This window comes from Chenopodium quinoa, unplaced genomic scaffold, assembly GCF_001683475.1.
Source record: "Chenopodium quinoa cultivar QQ74 unplaced genomic scaffold, ASM168347v1, whole genome shotgun sequence".
Lineage (NCBI taxonomy): Eukaryota > Viridiplantae > Streptophyta > Magnoliopsida > Caryophyllales > Amaranthaceae > Chenopodium > Chenopodium quinoa.
In genome coordinates, this window is record NW_018744092.1 from 5,409,222 (window position 1) to 5,417,350 (window position 8,129).

Below are 8,129 nucleotides of genomic sequence, written 5' to 3' on the forward strand. Positions count from 1 at the left end.
CCAAACTCCTAGGTTAACATCTTGGGCTACATCGCCGCCTGTGAGATGCAGGGTCTTCATCCCGACAGGGAGGCCTTTGCCAAGATGCACTATCTAAGCCGAAGTCTAGGCGGGTGGAGGGCATGGTACACCTTAACCACGTACCCTAAATACCTGATGTCCCTAGACAAACCGTCTAAGTGGTTAGACTGGAAAACCCGCTTCTATCTGGTTTCTGCCCCCACTAAGCGAGAAAACTTTGAACTTTGCACATACAACCGGAAACCAGACCTTTTGGGATAAAAATGCAAGTTGCCACAAATCCCGGATGAGGATACGAAAAAATAATAGAGGCGGGGTTTTTTGAGTTTACAACCACCACCCTCTCAACCGGGGAATTAATTAGTGTACCCAAAAACTGGGTACCTAAACATGAATATTTAAGGGACGAGGTGTTTTTGTCTGCTTGTGGGTTGAGCACCCAATTTAACAGACGTATATAGATAGTTTTTTCCGGCTATGCTTTGTCGTCTCTATCTTTTGTAACTTGTATTTTTCTTGCTCGATGATCTAACAGACGATTTTCTTCTGCAAAAACTGCACTAAACATGCTTCCAGTGGACAAAACGCCTGCTAAGTCCGCCGCAGACATCCGCAGAGAGAATGCGGTGAAGAAAAGAGTCGCGTAGGCGGCTAAAGTCAAGGTATTAATAGCCTGACTTAGCTTCCAATTTATTGCTTTATTTCTTGGTGTATAGACAGCCTCCCGGGGGTCTGTTGGAGGAAAGAGTCTACAAATACACGTAGACTTTGCCTCCTAGCCGGATGTTCCTGCGGCGCCATCTGGTTTCCCGCCCCTTAGGCTGCAGGCGATTTGAGCCTTCAGCCGCCTCACCAAGGTATTGCTGAATTCTTCAACTCCCTTGAGCTTGGCTGGCCCATGCGGGTCAAGTCACATTCTCGTTTTTAGTCAGAAGGTTCCTCTGGCAGCCGGCATTCTATTGGAGGCGTTTATGCTGCTTTTTCACCGTCTCTTTCTGGTGCAGATATATCTCCCCGATGGCCGGATGTACAACAATTTTCCAAGGCCATGCTGAAGGCCGTCTCCAAGGAAGACAAAGAGGCCATCCCGGGTATACATGCGTTCAATGTTGACCGCATCCTAGCCAGTTGGCTAAGGTATGAATGTTTCACTTTTAGTTTCACTAACTTCGTAATATTTACCGGTTGCATCTTAACACTTTTGATGTATAGACGATGCAGCGAGTGGAGGGGCTGAAGAAGTCGTATGCCCAGAAACAGGAAGAGGTAAGGAGGGCAAAAAGAACCGCTATCGACACGTCTGATGTTGCTTAGTATCAAATGATTATTCACGACCTCGAGACTAAGTCTGAGCTTTTGCAACATGCGAAATCCCTCAAGCGGCTTCAAAAATCCCTCGATGAGGCCAACACAAAAATCCATAATCTGGAGGCGGCAATTGACAATGCTAAGCTCGAGTTGAAAAAGAAAGACGATGCTCTCAAGTCCTTGGATGAAACCAAGAAGGAGAACATCTCTTTAAAAGCTGACAATGATCGCCTGCTGAAGAAAAGGGCCACTAGTGAGAAAAACTTCAGGGCCACTTTGGAGGCTGATCAGAGCCGGCTGATCGAGGAAAATGAGCACGACTGTGAAAACCGCATGAGGATGACATGGTCCATCCTGAGTCTAGAGGCGGAGTACAACACTTGGGAACTTGCATACAAATATGTTGATCTCGTTATTTTGGCTAAGGAAGAGAACCAGCCGGCGTCCGAGCCCTTCTAGGACTGGCTGAAGAAGGAAGTCGCAGCCGTCGAGGAGGAGGCGGACTCAGAGAGAGAGGAGGAGGATCATGAGGAAGCCCAAGATACCTCTGCTCCGGCCCCGCCTGCTAAGGATGTGCCCTCTACCCAGGCTCAAAAATTAAGCTATTTGTATTTCCGGCCTGTGTGCCGTGTATTTTATTTCTTTCCACCGGATGGGGATCCAGTTAACAATTACTCTCTCGGCCTTTTGGCCGGCTTTTAATTAAATTTTCTACCGGCTGCTGTGTCGGTATTTGTCCACTCTTGCTCCAAATTTCAATTCTTGCTAAGTATCCAAATGCATGCGGGTTATTGTTTTTTAGCATTTTTTGTTAAGTACCAGAGTGCAGGAGGTTAACCGGTTGCAACAGGCTAATTTTCCCCTGGACGGATGTGCACTTTGTTTTTTGGCATTTTTCTTAAGTGCCAAAATGCATGCGACTCATCAGGTACAACAGGCGTATTTTGCCCTGGAAGGGTGTTTGCTTGGCAATTGTCCCTACCCAAGCGAACAACAGTCGTCCAACAAACATCCGGATGGACGTCAATCGGTCATTGACCGTCTCTGAAACAATTCTTAATATTTGATTCTAAGTTAGAATAACAGGCGGTTTTCTTTATGGTGCCTGGATTCCAACTTTGAATTTTTTGAATCAACCGGCTGTGACTTACCCCTTGGGTTTGTTAGTCTTTGCCAATTGTCTAATAACAAGCGGCCATTGACCGTGTGTAGGTGTCATAACCAAGTTATGTTTTAACTGCTATGGTTTTGACTTAACGTAAATCTTCAATTATGGTAATTGTTTGTATTGTTACTAAACAATGATCGGTTATATCCAACCAAGATTTTAGTTACCGTTTGTATTGCCTTTGAGCAATAACTGGTTATATCCAGGTCTCAATTGATCATTCAAACGACTGCGAGTTATCTTAAATCTAGACAATGATAGCGTCGTTTGTGCTATAGTTTATAGAACAATGTACCACCCAAATGGGAGATATTCTCTTCGACGAATTCACCCGGATGGGCGTCACCGGTTGTCTGCTCATGTTGAAGCAGACGCAAAGAATTTATATAAGCCCGTCTGTACATTGTACAGACAATATATATGCCGAAAGCAAAAAGCAAGTGAAAATAAAGCTTCTTTTCGTTGATAAACTTTATTTACAAATGATGAGTGACATTTATGTTACTCCTAGGGTAGTCTTTTCTAATAGTTTTAGCAGTAATTTGGTTAATTCTAGTGTGCTTTAGTTATGTTTTGCCTAATTTGAGTGGTCTACCTATGTGTTGCGTAATGTGTTTCTATATGGTTTAGGTAGTCTTTACTCCCCTTCCCCTTCGTTGTATTACGCTTTGCCTTCCTATTTTGTAATTGTAGATTATTGCCAGTGATTCGGATTGGGAAAGAACTAGATCAAGGATTGAAGACATTGCACCAGCGTTTTGGCGCGGGCGCGCGATCTTAGGCGCGGGCGCGTGCTGAGCTGGCCCAATCCCGTTATACCCATATTTGGAGCGGGCGCGCTACTTTTAGGTGCGGCCGCGCCTTTCTGCGACAATCTGAAATCTGAAATTAGATTAAAACAACAACGAGGAGAGAGAAAAGGCAACAATTTTTATTTTAGAAATTCAGCATACTTTAGAAGAAAAAAGAAGGCTTTTAATAGAAGTTTTTAGGGTAAAAACTCTTAGATCTAGTTTTTAGCCAAGGGGTATTGAAAATCCTCAATAGATCTTAGTGTAATTTTCTATTTCTCAAAAAAACCTTAGTTATTTTTAGGTATTTTTGAAGAAGCTTTTTGGAACTTGAATGGGTTTTGTCCTCCTACTTAGTATTCAATGAAGTTATTGGTATTCTTCTACTTATTCTCTTGTTTTTATGCTTAAAGTTCCTATCTTTGTTGGTTTAGTTGATAAAGTTATAATCTTTCTCATTAATCCCTTAGTTACTATGTTGATTAGTATAATTGTAGTTAGGGCTATGGATTGTGAGTAGTTCTCTTGTTGCTAGGGGTTTGGTGAAGGCATGCTTTGAGTTTGATGTATGTTAGGCTAGGTTAATTTGGAATATTTGCGATTAAACCTTCCTTGTGCTCATACTTACTGGCTACTCCATGTTTATGGTCATATGCATGTTGTGGTTGAGTGACTTGAACTAAATTATGACAATAGTGTGGTTTAGGAATAGTCATTAGGTGATTGATTATTTCATGACCTTAGTTTGTATGCCTTATGACGATAGTGTAAGTGTATGCTAGCTAGGATAGCTCTTAATCCCGATAGGTGATTAGAGAGTATTCTTGATATTGCTTTGTATGAGTTGCTTGGGTTACTTGTAAACCTATTTTCCGATGCCTAACTTTGTTGAATTCATAGCATGTTTGATCCTTCCCCCTAGTGCTTGTTTTAATTGTTATTCTATCCCCTTTAGTCATTACATTACCCACCATACTTCTTGATCGAACTAGATTAACATTAGGAGATAAATAGCGGTGCTTAATCGTTTCCCTGTGTTCGACCCTTGACTTGCCTTTATACTCGTTTAGTTGCATGTTTAGGACTACAAATATCATTTGATAGAGGTGTCTTAGTAACGACCTAAAATACCGCCTATCAACAAAAAATTTACAAGTCTCAGAATTAGCATTTTCAAGTTGTCTACGTTCCAAGTTCTGGCTAGCTGTTTGCCTTTTGGAGTTTCCAGGCGGTAGGTGCCGCCTCTTACTTCTTCATAAATCCGATAGGGGCCTTCCCAGTTGGGAGTCAATTTCCCTTGCTCATTGGCCCTACCGGTTGCCTCCATTTTTCATAATACAAAGTTCCCTACTTTCAAGGGTCGTTTGTGTACTCTTCTGTTGTAGGCTCTTGTCATTCTCAGACGGTAAATGTCATGGCGCAAGACAACATTGCCCTTGAGTTCAGGGAGTGAGTCCAATGCTAACCGCATGGCCTCCCAATTTTCCTCTTCATCATAGAGCATGATTCGAAGAGTTGGTTCATAATGCTCAATAGGCAGGACGACTTATGTACCGTATGTCATGAGAAACGGGTTTCACCGGTTGCCCCTTTTTTAGTTGTTCTGATGACCCATAGGACATGACGCAACTCATCTGCCCATAGACCGCCAACCCTTTCAATTTTCTTCTTAATGCCGTCTGAGATGAGTTTGTTGAAGGCTTCAACTTGACCGTTTGCTTGGGGACGACCGACTGAGGCAAAGCAATGTGAGATCCCTTGATCCCCAACCAGCTCTTGAGGGTAGGAGTTTCAAACTGAGGGCCATTATAAAAAACCATAGACATAGGTACCCCAAACCGGGTGATAATGCTCCTCCAAATGAAGGAGATGACATCCTTTGTCTTTATGCCCTTGACCGCTTCTGCCTCTACCCATTTGGTGAAGTAATCAACTGTAATCCCCCGTATTTTTAAATATTTTATAAATGAATTTTTATCTTACTTATAATATTTAATTGTATTTTTCTAGAATTTAATTTTCAAATTATTAATTTAGGTCAAAAATTATTTTAGGCTAAATTATTTTATGAACCTATATCCTACAATCCATTATTATAAAAAACAAAGCCTAACCCATATGTTTATTTAATTGGCCCATTATTTTCATGAGGCCCAATTCTACTCTACAATTGAACGCGGGGAAATTAGGTCGTTGACTAACCTCCTAACGGTCATATAAATTTATAAATCCTAAAACTAACCCCTAAACAAGTCTAGTGGTAAGTTCGGAGTCGAACCACAAGGAACGGTAATGCTAGATTGTTCTTGATCTAATGCTTAAGCTACGCCGAAGTCGGTTTATGGATAGAGGACACTACAAATACACTAAAATACATATAAAGAACAAGGTATGATAAAGTCTACTAGGGGAACAGATCCACTTTGAAAAATTAATAAGCTAATGAGAATCCATTTGATAATAAATCATGCAAAGAAAGAATTAAAATGAGAATTAACTACACTCAAAAGTAATCTCTCAAATTCCTAGCCTAGATCCCTCATTGACTAGGTGCATAGAAGAAATTTACCCAAAATGCAACCAAATATATCAATTCTAATTCACAATCCCCTTGTCAAACTAGAACCAATATGCAATTAAGTTTTCTATCATGGGAGATCAATCCAATCTAAAATAAACAACATGCCAACATCAATTCAATCAATTTAATCACACAATTATCATCAAATTTATCTCAAATAACTCAATTAATCATTACAAAGCTTCACTCAACACCTAGTAGAAGGGTAACTACTCAAACATGATGAAAGCAATTAAATAAAGCATAAAGAGAACAGAGAGTAAGAAATGCTCATTGATATAAAATGGAGATCTTCAAATCATTAAATTCCTCATTTGATTATCCAAAATCCATGAAAACCATTGTGTTTCTCACTTTCTCTCTCCAAAATTTGAGAGTTTCTCTCTCTAAAAACCTAAAACTAACGTAAAAAAACTACTGAAAAAATGAATATCTCTCTCTAAAATGAGCAAAAAATCTATTTATACCCCTTACTAAATTGCCTAAAAAGCTCCGCAAAAAGTCGAGCAGCACGTATAGGAGCGGGCGCTCCAACGTCAGTGCACGGGCGCTGCAACTGTGAAACAAAATCTTTCCAGAAAGTTTGGAGCGGGCGCTCCTCTTAGACTGCGCGCCCGCTCCTTCGCGCTGGACAAAACTACTCAGCTTCAAACGAACACAACTCCCTCGTTTTACATCGGAATTGAGAATATGACCTGTCGTTGGAAAGCTATTGAGATAAGATTTCATATCCAATTGGAATCACTCAGAAATGTTTTGTAGATCAAAAGATATAGGTGTTTGAAGTTCGATCTTTGCAAATCAAGTGCACATTTCTTCATTACATGTTCTTTTATGTGTTACGTTTCTTCAATCTTGAGCAATGAACTTATCCAAGTGTTCCTAAACATAAGAATAAACCATTAAAGTTTAATCTAATGCAAGAAGCAACCAAAAATATGCAAGTAAAGCCAAAATTGATCAACAATGACATTTCACATGCAAACACGACAAATGAAATAAAACCTTTTTAAAACCAAGTAAAAAGATATCAAAACAATGAAAAACTAACTAGAAACTCCTAAAAGATAGTGACATAAATGACACTTATCAACAATTCTCTCTTATAAATACCGTATGAATCCCCAAATTTTCCCCCACACAAAAAGGTTAGTGTTATTTTCTTCCTCCTTTATTTCTTATTATTATTTTCATAAAGCTTATGCAATTGATTTTTGGGTTTTGGTTTTTATTGCTTGAAATTAGTTTATTTAGTATCAAAATCATGTTTTCGATGTTTTAAACTAATAATTTCATATTATAATTGTTGTTTTAATTTTCAGATTTTGTAATTTTAAATCTAGGTTTTAATTTAGTTAAATTGGGATTTTAGGGTTCTAATGATCAATTAATTTGGGGCCTTTGTGAAAGGAATGGTGTCCTTCCAAAAAGCGTATTCTTCCGATTGAGGGTTCAGAATTATTACAGAGCTAATTCTTCAGTAAGGTCAAGTGATCGAAATGCCTAGGTGGAGGCCGCTTCCGATCAGTAATATCGAGGTACGATTGATATTACAGCTTGATATTAACTGAAACCTTCGGGTCGAACCCTATCGAATCACCGATCCGAGACGAAGAATTAATCCGAAAGGATTTAATGAGTCGACAGAGTTTTACGAATACAGACGTCGGACATCGAGCATAGGGCGTCGAGACCGAGCATCGCAAAATCACAATCGACAAGTATGAGCGTAGCCATAGCTAGGCTAGGCTAGCTCATCATAGGCACTAGGCGCGCCATAGCAGCCTTAGCATCATGCCTAGGCGCTGTCGCAGCCCTAGCGTGATGGCTAGGCACCATGGCTGGCTTTCGCTAGCACCAGGCGCGCCAACACAGCCCTGGTATCATGCCTAGGCGCTATCGCAGCCCTAGCATGATGCTGGGCGCCATAGCAGCCCATCGCAAGCCTATGAGCATCACTGGGTGCACCATGCGTGGCCTAGGATGGCTGGGCACCATCGCAGCCCAGGCAGCATCACTAGGCACACCATGCGTGCCCTAGGATGGCCTGATGCCGTAGCAGCCCTAGCATAATACTGGGCGCATGGCAGGACCACACGCACCAAGCACAGCTAGTGCTAGGCACTGGCGCATGCGTGGTGCATGATGCTTGGGCGAGGCATGTGCGTGCATGGTGCACAGTGCATGGCCGAGGCTAATGCGTATGGCTGTGCGAGTGTGTGCAAGGGGCTAGCAAGCTAGCAACGTCAAGCCAAGCATG